This window comes from Lepisma saccharinum, chromosome 3, assembly GCF_977018435.1.
Source record: "Lepisma saccharinum chromosome 3, izLepSacc3.1, whole genome shotgun sequence".
Taxonomy (NCBI): domain Eukaryota; kingdom Metazoa; phylum Arthropoda; class Insecta; order Zygentoma; family Lepismatidae; genus Lepisma; species Lepisma saccharinum.
This window is the reverse complement of record NC_139231.1, coordinates 62,343,341-62,357,744: the sequence shown is the minus strand read 5'-3', so window position 1 is coordinate 62,357,744 and position 14,404 is coordinate 62,343,341. Positions and strand designations below refer to the sequence as shown.

General features: G+C 36.3%; 1 pseudogene; it reads right to left on the bottom strand.

Annotated features, from left to right (window-relative positions):
• Positions 1–351: 351 nt before the first annotated feature.
• On the bottom strand, positions 352–11,074 carry LOC145985086 (cytochrome b-like; annotated as a pseudogene).
• Positions 11,075–14,404: the final 3,330 nt, after the last annotated feature.

Here is a 14,404-nt window from a genome sequence, read left to right as displayed (position 1 = left end):
TATTTTATTTATAAGTGTTTTATTTAGAATTTTATTGTTGGGGGGATACCACTTTTCTTATTTTTTTTACTTAAGGGTTATTTTTTTAGGATTTATTTATATTTGAATTCAAGGTACACTACCACGATTTCGTTATGATAAACTTATATATTTAGCTTGGAGGAGTTTTCTTCCAGTTTCTTTAAATTATTTATTTTTTTTGTTGGTTTTAGGGGATTGATTGTATCAATTTATGTTTAGTTGCATAATAATTAGAATGTGAAGACTTCTAGAATATTTATATTCTATTTTATGTTTTCAAGACATACACTTAAAATTTCAGTCAAGAAGTCATTTTTTTAAAATTTTATCTCATAGTAGTAGGGTTGCCGGGGATATAATGAAATATATAAAATATATAATTGTTAATACTTGCCCAGTAGTAATATATGGAGTTTCTACGGGTTGGGCTCCAATTCAGGTTAATAAGATAAAGGTTGCAAATATTAATCAAAATAATACTTGATTTAAAGGGTAAAATTTTAGTCCACGAAAATTTCTTTTATGATGTATTGGTATAATAAATAAAATTATAATAGATAGTACTAGTGCTACTACTCCTCCAAGCTTATTTGGAATTGATCGTAGAATGGCATATGCAAATAGAAAGTATCATTCTGGCTGCATATGTACAGGGGTTACTAGTGGATTTGCAGGGGTAAAGTTTTCAGGGTCTCCTAGGGTTGTTGGAAATATTAATGAGAGTTGTATTAATCTTAAAATTATAAGTGTAAATCCTAATGTGTCTTTTATGGAGAAGTATGGATGGAATGGAATTTTATCCATGTTACTATTAATAGATAGTGGATTGTTAGATCCGGTTTGATGCAAAAAAAGTAGATGAACTATGGATATTGCTATTAAAATAAATGGTAATAAAAAATGGAAGGCGAAGAATCGAGTTAGTGTAGCATTATCTACTGCAAATCCACCCCAAATTCATTGAACTAGTATAGTTCCTAAATATGGAATTGCCGAGAGTAAGTTAGTAATTACTGTGGCACCTCAAAATGATATTTGACCCCATGGTAGTACATATCCAACAAATGCTGTTGCTATTGTTACTAATATAATTATAACCCCAATAGATCATGTGTGAAAATATAAATAGGATCCATAATATATTCCTCGTCCAACATGTATATATAGTAGAGATATGGAGACCATTAAACCGAGAAAACCTCGTCATGTTAATATTCACACTTGTTTATTTCCTGAACTTGTCCGACCAGCGAGTGATCCCAAGAATGCGCTAGCTTGTAACTTCCGTAAAAACCAGGAACTGGAAAGGCAAACGCGTGGATCTAAACAGGATCTACCGCGTTCGAAAGGTTTAACAACCTTTCGACGCCTATAATGATAAAAGCAAGCTCCTACCCGGAGCTAGCTCTCTTTTGATTCTGACACTCATCGACGCTACATGGATAACTAGTCCGATTACAACACGTTACACTGCTAACTACGACGATGGAACACGGAGTTACCGCTGCCTAGCATGCTACAAGGCGCAAGGGATCGCTTGGCTTGGTGAACTGAGGGTCGCTGGATAGAACCTTGGAACTGTCACGATTCGGTCTGCGAGAAGCATTAGGACAAGACAACACACACATCTACCAGGTATGAACAAGCGTGAATAACCTTTTCACCAACTTTCCATATCTCTACCCTCCTACGGAGCAGGTTCAGCCATCAAACATTATTAAGCTCTACCTAAATGTTTAAATGAAACTTCCCTGTACCTCTCTAACCCCAGGAAAACGGGGTTACAACATGGTGGAGGTGCTTCAGGCCCTTTTTGCAATTAAGTACCCTCCTGTACTAATTGCTTTACATTAAATTATTCTCCCCCCCCCCACTTTGGGAGCATTTTTAAAGTAAGTTTTTAGTAATTCCAACTCATACTCCCACAGTACGCTTAAGATGCGTCAGACCCAGTGACAATTATGTGTATTACCCTATGGACAACAACCTCTCTTTTTCTTTTATGCCGAGCCTCTCCCTTTTTCAACAAAATCTAGTTCTTCTGCATAACATGTATTCAAGCATCATTCACACAGGAATGAGAACACTTGCTTATACTTATTTGACCAGCGATATATTCATGACGTAAATAACTGTATACCCATACTTTCATTTGTTCTTTGGTCAGAACGACGAACCTTCGTTTATGAATACGTCACAGATAGCGTTGCACGAACACCTAGATTCCTCCCTCGACCAAATCATAGAGTTAGCAACTGCAATCACGGCAAATCCAATAAATCCACGACCTTTATCCCCAATTCCCTCCCCTCCACTAACACGGTTAAGGTCTGCTAATAGAAATTACCCTCAATTTGTCCTTGGACTACAAACACCCAACAAAAACCAACCCCAACCCTTAGCGAGTACCCCGGCTCCCGTTTCAACTTCCTCTAACACTGTTAATAACTCTGATCACTTAACTGTAGAAATTCCCACCACTAACATGGCCACCCCAATTCCAACTGCATTATACCCGGCACCATTTAGCGGAAATGACCCTAAGCACATTGATTCATTTTTCCTCAAGTTTCAAAATGTAGCACATGCCGCAGGATGGTCGGAAGCTAAGCGAAAAGAGATGTTACCTTTATTTTTGACTGACACCGCTTTAACTTATTTTCATGACATACAGAAACGACCCAATTTTGTAGACTTGACATACACCCATATCAAAGACGAGCTAAATACGCTATTTAAGGGATCATACTTGTCAGCAGATCCTGTACAGATAATTCTCCAGAGAAAACAGGTGGTAACCGAGCCCATTCACACCTACGTTATTGCTAAAAAGGCATTAGTCCAGCAATACTTCCCGAACGCCACTGAAGAACAAACTCTCTCTTATATCATCACGGGACTGCGAGCCAAATACATTGGCTGTTTAACCAACAAACATTTTGCTAGAACAGAAGAATTAATTGCCCACCTACAGAATTTCGAACGCCAGCAGTCATTAATTAATTCCCGTATGTTGGAAGAGAAATTGGAAATTGATCAGGCCATCGCTCAGGCGAGCTTGCCCCAGACATTCACCCCGTCACCACTTCACAGCTGTTCGCATGCACAGGTCTATTCCCCCCTCCCCAGTAATTCTCACACCTTGACTCAGCACTTTGTACCATACAACCAATGTCCATCTCCTTCTCTCCCACCATTGACACATCAAGTCCAAAGTCTACAGTCCAATCCCGCTTCTGTAAATAGTTCCCACACAGTGTATCAAGGAATGTATCATATACCGAGTTCTGATAGTGCCCGCTGCGCGGCGATACCAGCCGTACCCAGAGTAGAACACGCTCCAAGTGCTACCTCTGGTGACGAAATAAACAAACTCTCGTCACAAATGTCGAGCATGTCTCTCTTTTCGAACGAAGAGATCAATGCGAGTTCTCTCTTCAATCTTTGCTCAAATGTGCTGGAATTTGCGAAGACGGCTAATCAAAACGCACATAACAGAGGTTTCAACAAGGGGAATAATAAGTCCTCTTCCTACAGAAATAATAATAATTCTAGAGCTAATCACAGAGGTAACTTTCGATCGAACTCAAGAGGCCAGTTCAGAAGTAATGGTAACAAGAGGTTTCAACGTCGAGATCAGGCTAATCGCGACGATGCAAATACCTAAGCCTGCAAGTTTTGTGGTCGTTATAATCACGAGAGCGACAACTGCTTTTACAAGCCACAACGAGACAGTGTTTTAAACTAAAATCGTCTTCGACTTGCAGGAACGAAATCGAAGATAATACCAGATTAGATAAAGTTCCTATAATTGAGAGAAATGGCCTATACTTTATTAATAGTAGCATACAAGGAAAACAGGTAGATTTACTTATTGACGTGGGTTCCCAAATCTCAATTTATCCTTCCCATCTTCTCCCTACTGAAAGAAAAACATACAAAGTACAATCCACAATCCAAGGTGTGTCCGGATCGAAACTGAGTGTGTCTGAAATTGTCGTTCTTCCTATCATAATTGGAAAGCGTAAATATTCGCACCCATTTAGAATAGTAGATTCAACTAACGTCCCTCCCCTTTTAGGAAATGACTTTTTACGAACGCAGAAGTGCGAAATGTCGTTGAAAGACAACACAATTACTCTTTGTCATTTAGGACGTACTCCTAATTATAGTATTTTAAGATCAAAGTACAAGACTCACCAACTGTCCCATGACATATTTACCCAAATTGAAAATGTAAATGTGTATGAGGGAAAAGCTACCCTTTCAAACACAGTTCAGTTAAGTCCACGATCCAAGACTTATATCAATTTGAACATTACCACTACGACACCTAACACCCCTAAGCCTGTACTTTTTACCCCATCTGCTTCCCTTATGAGCCAGCATCCAGTAGTCCTTCCCAATGCTGCAGTAAACCCGCAGTCACCTGTCATTCACATACACAACCCTACGGAAACCACAATCACTTTGGAAAGTGACACAATAGTAGGCGAAATATCGACATGTGAAATTTTAACTGACGTTACTTCCGTTTGGGAAAAAAGTGAAGATGTTGCATTTTCATACTCTTGTAATGAAAATACTACAGTAAAGCAACAACTTAGTGACAGTCAAAATAAATTTGACCCCTCCCTCCTCACAGTTAACCCTGATATTCCCCGAGAAGAAAGAGAAAAAATCCTAAAGCTCGCATACACGTATGCAGATATTTTTCTCTGGCCAGGGGATAAATTGACTAAAACTAATGTTTTGGAGTATGATATCAAACTGACAGATGACACCCCAGTGTATGCCAAAACCTACCCTATTCCTTTTCATTACCGAGAACCCATGAAACAGGAAGTTCAGAAATTACTAGACCAAGGTGTTATAGAACGCTGTGAAGGGAGTCCCTATCGACACCCAGTCCTATTAGTTAAGAAACCCAATGGGACTTACCGTTTTATCTCTGACCTCCGCGACCTAAACAGGATAATAGCTCCGATTTCCTTACAATCCCCAGACATAAAAACCATCATGACAGAGATGGCTGGAAAGAAATATTACTCAATTCTAGATCTGTCCAGTGCATTCTTTCAGGTATCATTAACAGAGCGTTCTAGGGACATTACCGCCTTTTCTATTAACAATCTGGGTAGTTTTAGGTATGCTAGGTTATGCCAGGGATTGAAAACATCCCCCGGTGTAATGAATCGCGTAAGTGAACTTGCCCTTAGCGGAATAGACAGTTCAGAACTTTCTGTTTACACTGATGATATTATTATTTACAGTTCAAATCTCCCACACATGCTTAACATACTGGACAGAGTGTTTCAAAAGTTACGAACAGCATCCCTTAAATTATCACCCTCTAAGTGTAGGCTAGCTTTTACCGAAGTTAAAGTCCTTGGTAATTTGGTATCTCAAAAGGGAGTTAAGATTTCAGAACACATTCTTAAAGCTATTTTGGAATATCCCACCCCTACCACCAAACGCAAGCTTCGTAGTTTTCTAGGACTTGTCAATTTCATTCGACGATTTGTGCAAGGTTTTGCAGGACCCACAGAATGTTTATTTAAGCTTCTTAAAAAAAATGTTAAGTTTCAATGGACTGATGAACACCAGAAAAGCTTCGAAACACTGAAAGAAATGATCACGTCCGCCCCTATCCTCCGCCCTTATGACCCTAAACGCCCCTCATATGTATACATTGACGCGAGCGGAATTGGCATCGGAGGATCGCTGTTACAGCCTGATGACGAAGGAAATTTACATCCATGTGCCTATTGTTCACGAGCCTTAACAGACACAGAGAAAAGAGCTGACACATTTTCACTCGAAATTGCAGGTGCATATTATGTTTTGAAAACTTTCAAATTTTTTCTTATGAATCAACATTTTGTGGTTCTCACAGACAACAAAGCCTTATCCTATCTTCGTTCAACTAAACACCATAGTTCTATTTTAGGAAGAAGAGCCCTTTATTTTCAGAATTTTGATTTCGAAATAAGGCATGTCAGCGCTAGTAAAAATGAACTTGCGGATGCACTCTCCCGTGCAAGTTTACCGCTTGACAAGACTAATCCTGACAAGAAAGATGATGATGATGATGATGATGACTTATTTTTTCATCAAGTATTTCATGCACAAGCAGCAGATTTTGATATTAGTTCAGAACAACGTAAAGACCCCTATTTCAGAGACATTATTGATGTATTAGAAAACAAAGATAAAGCTAGTGACCCTAAACTAGAAAAGCTTTCGTATTCTTATGTACTCAAAAATGGAGTCTTATATAGGACTAATAAAATCAAAACTGGTAATAGGGATAGACTTTGTATTCCTCATGCAGTAAGAAATCAAGTTTTCGACCTTATTCATGCACACAAAATGAACGGAAGTCACCAAGGTGCTCAAAAGACATATAATTTAATGCTTATGCGCTACTTCTTCCCTAATATGAAGAAATTTGTGTACGATAAGGTTAGACATTGCATCCCTTGTCAGATTTCAAAGAAACCACAAGGTTCTAAACCGCATACGCTGCAAACATTTCAACCAGCCCAAATTCCTTTCCAACGAATTCATATTGACGTATGTGGTCCTTTAGTCTCTTCAAAAACGCACAAATACAAATATTTCCTATCAGTAGTCGATAGTTGTACAAGGTATGTAATTACAGCTCCTTTGGCTAATCACGATGCACAAAACATAGCAACAGCCCTAGTTGAGAAAGTCTTTTTAGTTCATGGCATCCCAGAGACGATCTATTTAGATCGTTCAACACCCAATTCAAGTTTACTCTTACGAGAGTTAGCTAATCTTACAGGCGTACAACTAAAATATGTAGATACTTGTGCCCATTTCACGAATGGATTAGTTGAAAGTTCATTTAGTTACTTGAAGAAAGTTATGAGAGTTTTTGTATTAGAGAAGAAGGCTTCGTGGTGTGACTATTTAGCTAGCGCAGCGTTCAGCCACAACGTTACAATCCATTCTGGATCCCTCCAGAGCCCGTATTTTACTTTATTTGGCTACAACCCAAGGATCTTAGCTGACGCTGTCCTTCCTTCGAACCCCGACAATGTTTCCCAGACGAACGCACAGAGACTTGAACTCCTGACCTCCATACGAAAGACCGCACATGACAACTTGAACAAGCGTTACGAACAGCAGAAAAAGTACGCAGACAGCACTTCTAGGCAAATACAGTACTCACCAGGACAACATGTATGGATTCTAGATGCCACTCCAACTCCAGGCGTGTCAAAAGCCTTTGCGTCCTCTTATAAGTACAAAGGAACTATTCTTCGCAAAGTTAACGAGAATTCCTACGAAGTAACTTTCATCGACGGCAGAAGTAAACAAAAGACTGACACTATTACTATTTCTAGACTCAAAGCCCGCTACGACTAGTGCCATGATAACCCCACTAACATTCATTAACACGCCATTCCGTTGTCACTCGCTTTAGCCTCCTCGCTCCTCGTTGCGTACATTGTACATGCATGATCCAGCATTTTCTCATGCTCATCCACCTCCCCCCCTCCTTCCACTTCTCGTGCACGCACTGCATTTCTGCGTTAGAACGAACTCATTTTTATTTTTAATACAACATGGTTATTTTTATTTTTAACAAGACCAGGATTATAGAATGCTATCTCAATCGTCGGAACATTTATAATACATCTCTTGCCTAATAATTATCTTTTTTTTACAGATATTTTAATGTTATTTTATATTTTGCGTTTAAACGCATAGTAATAGTCAGAACATATCACTTAGCTGATTTGACTAATAAGTACTTAGTGTGTTTATGATCCTAACTAGCAAATATTTTTTTTTCCCCATTTGCTGGTACATATACGCTCAAATGAAGAAAAAAGTACAAAGAAATAAAGAAATAAAGAACGAATGAACTAAGATAGAACAAGATCAATGATCTAAAGAACAAATGAACTGCGTAGAACTTGCTTGAACAATTGGCTTTTTGGCCATAGCAATTTTTTTTATTTACGCTCAGGTGTACCGCGAACTGCTTCTTTGAAAGCTGCAATGCACTAAATATGTTAATAAAGCATATAATAAAATAGGCAAATGTTCCCACTCTCTTCTTTAATATTATAGTTCCAATATTGATAGCATACAACATGGTATAGCTCATATCCCATGAAATTACAATCTACTGTATTTTTCAACGAACTCTTACCCAAATCTATTACTTACTCTTTTTCACTTCTTTTTCAATTTTTTTTTATTAGCAGCGAATCGAAGGCGCTTAAACCTTTGTCCACAATACACGTAAAATTCTTGCAATTGCTTTTATAAACGACATTTACACATATTACAGAAGGAAATGTCTCGTAATCACTTAGTTCGTTCTATTATCGCTGAATTCTCCCTTTCTTTTCTCATTTCAGACCCCTACAAACAAGATGTCTCCAGCTCATTATGCTATTATCGCATCCATCGTAATAGCTCTTCTTGGCATACTTATTTTATTGGCATTATTAATAATATCTTGCTGTCGTTCCCCCAAATCACCTGTCACCACACCCCAACTACGATTAGCGAAATCTTCCATCAGTGCCCCAATTGCCTTACAATCACTTTCACATGCCCCGGAGACAACAGTCATTCCCACACCACCCCCTCTTCCACCGACCCCTTTCATCTCTGGTACGAAACAAATAAATATTTCCACTCAATGTACCACCATTCTTTCGAAAGGACGCCGACTTCCGGCACCTCAGGTCAAGCCACCGTCGCCCCCGGCCCCTAATCCGGCTAGGCCGATTATTCCACCTATTCCCCCCCCATTCCCCCCCGGCGAACTTTCCCGACAACATGGTAAACCTGTTAATCAAAAACAGGTCCCCTTAAAAACTCTACATCCTATAAGTAATAACGCCCCTTCGCCGTCATTCAAATCAGATATTACCTCCCCTCCCCCCCAAAATAATTCACCAGTTTTAACTGAAAGTCCCTTTTCAATCGATTTTATAACCCGTCATCACTTATTGTAAATCTGCTCCACTACCTTTTGCTTTTTCCTAATTTTTCCCTTTACGCTTGTTTCATTATCTCATCGCCACGGATGTTCCTGGACCCATGACGACCACCGGCTTGTACCATCGAGCGACAGACCTAGGCTCATCGCAGAGACCAACAACGATCTTGTGGAGTTCCAGCACCAACAAGGACCCGTTCCCGTCTGGACCCATGGCTGATTTTTCCGTCTCCTACGCCGCGACCCAGACGTGGAGCGCTTTACCCAGGACGTCTCTTGACCCAAAGCGCCATCGCAAATTTGACTTCCAGACTCAACTTCGCTGACGTCACGGCGATCTTCATCGACAGGCCACGCCCACTCCGTGCATCCTGCACTTGTTTACTGACGACACATGATACTTATTGTTATCTTACATCGGCTACAAGTGTTCCGGTGCTCAGCTACTTCAAGTACCGTAAGGCACACGCAATTAATACAAACATATGTCATTTACAGTGCCAAAGTTAGTGCCCATGGGTGCTACCCATATTGGATTAGAGATACGTCTCTTTCTTTTGTGTTTTTTTTTATTATCGTCAGCTGCACAGCACGTCCAGCCTATGGCGGCATGCAGTTTACAGAGTTGCCATAGGTAACATACCTCAAGGCTCCGCCCAGCATTGTGTATGTTCCACCGAGTGTACTTTGAACTCAGCAAACAGTAAATACAACCGCTTGCGGTTCCCGGCGTTTCTTCACACTGTGCTGACGTGTGTTTTTTTTTTATTATTATTGTGCTGTCATCACTCAATCAAAACTAGTTCAGTGTTACACTTAAGTAATTATTTTATCCATGCCTCAGAACTTAGTTGTTGTGCTCGTACTTTTTGAGTATATACGAGGCTATGACCTACAATTTAATTTTTTTTTATTATTCTACGTGTTTTTCTATTTTTTTTCTCAACGGTGTTTGGTGCCACGATATGATATGACTCTTCTGGTGATTTCCATTTTTTTTATGGTGATGCGATTCTTCTAGTGATTTACTGTATTGGTTTTTTTTTTTACGAGTTTGATTTGTTAATAAATCATAATTTTTAAATATAACCTACTCCGGCCGAGGTAGTCGACCATCACAGAGTGGTTCGATTATTTCAACAAGGGGAATGTAGAGATATGGAGACCATTAAACCGAGAAAACCTCGTCATGTTAATATTCACACTTGTTTATTTCCTGAACTTGTCCGACCAGCGAGTGATCCCAAGAATGCGCTAGCTTGTAACTTCCGTAAAAACCAGGAACTGGAAAGGCAAACGCGTGGATCTAAACAGGATCTACCGCGTTCGAAAGGTTTAACAACCTTTCGACGCCTATAATGATAAAAGCAAGCTCCTACCCGGAGCTAGCTCTCTTTTGATTCTGACACTCATCGACGCTACATGGATAACTAGTCCGATTACAACACGTTACACTGCTAACTACGACGATGGAACACGGAGTTACCGCTGCCTAGCATGCTACAAGGCGCAAGGGATCGCTTGGCTTGGTGAACTGAGGGTCGCTGGATAGAACCTTGGAACTGTCACGATTCGGTCTGCGAGAAGCATTAGGACAAGACAACACACACATCTACCAGGTATGAACAAGCGTGAATAACCTTTTCACCAACTTTCCATATCTCTACCCTCCTACGGAGCAGGTTCAGCCATCAAACATTATTAAGCTCTACCTAAATGTTTAAATGAAACTTCCCTGTACCTCTCTAACCCCAGGAAAACGGGGTTACAACAATATATACAAATAAAGAACATGGAGGCTCCGTTAGCATGAATAGTTCGTAGTATTCATCCATAGTTTACATCTCGGCAGATGTGTATTACTCTAGAAAAGGCTAAATCTGTTCTTGAAATATAATGTATTGCTAAAAAAAGACCTGTTAAGATTTGGATTGAAAGACACATTCCTATAAGTGAACCAAAGTTTCATCAGTAGGAAATATTTAGTGGGGCTGGTAAGTCCACTAATGCATTATTTGCTAGTTTAAGTAGGGGGTGATAAATCCGTGCTGGCTTTGTCATTTGTAATTATTTAATTATTTTTAGAGGCCCATGTGAAAGTCTAGTAATTTTTACAATTGCAATTAACGTAATAAATAAATATACTACTGTTATAGTAGTTATTATTATGATGGATTCATTATATAATTTTATTCCTGGTAGGGGGGGTATATTTCTTCAGGTTGTGTATGTATCTACATTTTGTAGTATTGAGGGGGTTAATAATGGATCTATCATTATTAATATAAATAAACATAATAACATTAGGGTTATGCCCATAGTCATTATTTTTGTTCTTATTTTGAATAATTCATTTGGTGTAAGTCTTGTTGTGTAAATAAATAGAACTAGTATTCCTCCTAAAAATACTAGGAATAATACGTAGGAAAGTCATGTGGATTTTAGGAATGTTGATATTGTTAGGCATGCAGTAACAGTTTGTATAATTAGTATAATCCCCATAGATAGTGGATGTTTTATATATAGTATTATTAGTGCTAATAATAATATAATAATAATTAATATTAATTGTATTTTAATATCAAGGAGTAGTTTAATAAAAATATTGGCTTTGGGAGCTAATGATGATATAATTATATCTTCCTTGATGTTTTTAGAATTATTAATTCATTTATGATTTACAAGACCATTGTTTTTATTAAACTATAAAAACTTATGTTAAGAGTATTACTTATATTAATTATTTTGTTTATTAGATTTTTATGTTTTATTTCTCAACGTAGGCATTTATTAGTAACTCTATTAAGACTTGAATTTATTGTGTTATCCTTATATTTATACATAACTTATTATTTTATTGATAATCAGGAAGAAGCTTATTTTTGTTTATTATTTATTTCATTTTGTGTATGTGAGGGAGCTCTTGGTCTATCTGTTATAGTATCAGTTACACGTACTCACGGTAATGATTATTTTAATTCTTTTGTATTATTAAAATGTTAAAATATATTTTTTATTTTATATTTTTAATCCTTTTGAGATTTAATAGTTCTTTATGAATGGTGGTTCAAATTTCTATTGTTTTTGGTTGTTTTTTGTTTTTATTAATAGTGTGATTTGGTATCGGAGTATGGGGGGCTGGTTATTTTATTGGATTAGATGTGATGTCTTATTCTTTAATTTTACTTAGTATTTGAATTATTTTTTTAATAATAGTGGCTAGAAATAGTATTATATCTATTTATTTTTATCCTTGTAGATTTATATTTTTGTTAATTATTTTATTATTATTATTAATATTAACTTTTATAAGAATATTTTTTTTTATTTGTTTTTTGAGGGATCATTAGTACCTACTTTATTTTTAATTTTAGGGTGAGGATATCAACCAGAGCGAGTACAAGCGGGGGTATATTTACTTGCTTCTTTACCTCTTTTGATTGGTATTTTTATGTTAAATTATAAGGTGGGTGGTCTATACATATATATATTTAGATATATTAATATTGATATAAATTATTTTGTTTGATATATTAGAATGGTGTTTGCTTTTTTAGTAAAAATACCTATATTTTTGGTTCATTTGTGATTACCTAGGGCTCATGTTGAGGCACCAGTTAGCGGATATATAATTTTGGCTGGAATTTTATTAAAGATTGGAGGATATGGGATTTTGCGAATTATTTCTTGTATTGAGAGATTAGCTATTAAATATAATATTTTTTGATTTGGTATTAGAGTTGTTGGAATTTGAATAATTAGCCTTGTTTGTATACGTCAAATTGATTTAAGGGCCTTGGTTGCGTATTCATCTGTAGCACACATAGGTCTTGTTTTAATAGGGATTATAACTATAGGAGCATGAGGGATAAATGGTGGTTTTACTTTAATAGTAGCACATGGTCTTTGTTCTTCTGGGATATTTTGTCTAGTAAATATTACTTATGAACGATTAGGTAGTCGTAGTATATTAATTAATAGGGGATTAATTAATTATATTCCTAGATTATCTTTATGATGATTTATATTAAGAATTACTAATATGGCTGCCCCTCCTTCTATTAATCTGTTGGGTGAAATTAGTTTATTAAATAGAATTATTGGGTGATCCTATTTTAGTTTTGTGGGTGTTGCATTACTTTCTTTTTTAAGTGCTGGTTATACTTGATATTTATATTCTTATACTCAGCATGGAATATACTATTCTGGTGTATTTTCTTGTTGAAGAAGTAATATTCGTGAATATTTATTATTATTTTGTCATTTATTTCCATTAAATTTTTTAATTATTTTTTGTTCTCCAGTATTTCATTGAATTTAAAATATTTAAGTAGTTTAAGTAGAATAGTAAGTTGTGGACTTAGTGGTAACTAAAAGTTCTTAAATCAATGGTTTTTAATTTTTTTATTACAAGTATAATATCAATTATTTTATTGATTAGTAGAATAATTTTATTATTATTAGGAATAATATTTTTAATTAAGGATGTTACAATTTTTATTGAATGAAATATTGTTAATTTGAATAGTTCTAGAATTATTATAACAATATTATTTGATTGAATATCTTTAATTTTTATAGGTTTAGTTATATATATTTCTTCTATGGTTATTAATTATAGAGGTTCTTATATAGAGGGAGAATATAATATAAATCGATTTATTATTTTAGTTTTATTATTTGTTGGATCTATAATGTTTTTAATTATTTCTCCTAATATTATTAGAATTATTTTAGGATGGGATGGCCTAGGATTAGTTTCTTACTGTCTAGTAATTTATTATCAGAATGTTCGTTCCTATTCTGCTGGGATACTAACTGCTCTGTCCAATCGAATTGGTGATGTATTTATTTTATTATCTATTGCTTGAATATTAAACTATGGTAGATGAAATTATATTTATTATTAATGATTAATTTCTGATTTTGATATAATATTAATTACTAGATTTATTATTATTGCTGGAATAACAAGGAGTGCACAAATTCCGTTTTCTGCATGATTGCCGGCAGCTATAGCTGCACCAACCCCAGTTTCTGCATTAGTTCATTCTTCTACTTTGGTTACTGCCGGGGTTTATTTATTAATTCGTTTTGGAGATATATTGATATATACTGTTCTTGGTAGGTTACTTTTATTATTGTCGGGGCTAACTATATTTATAGCTGGGGTTGGTGCTAATTTTGAATATGATTTAAGGAAAATTATTGCTTTATCTACATTAAGACAACTTGGATTAATAATATTAACATTATCTATGGGATTAAAGGAGCTATCATTTTTTCACTTGTTGACGCACGCTATATTTAAATCTTTATTGTTTTTATGTGCTGGCGTAGTAATTCATGTTATAGGTGATGTTCAGGATATTCGTTGTATGGGGGGCTTAA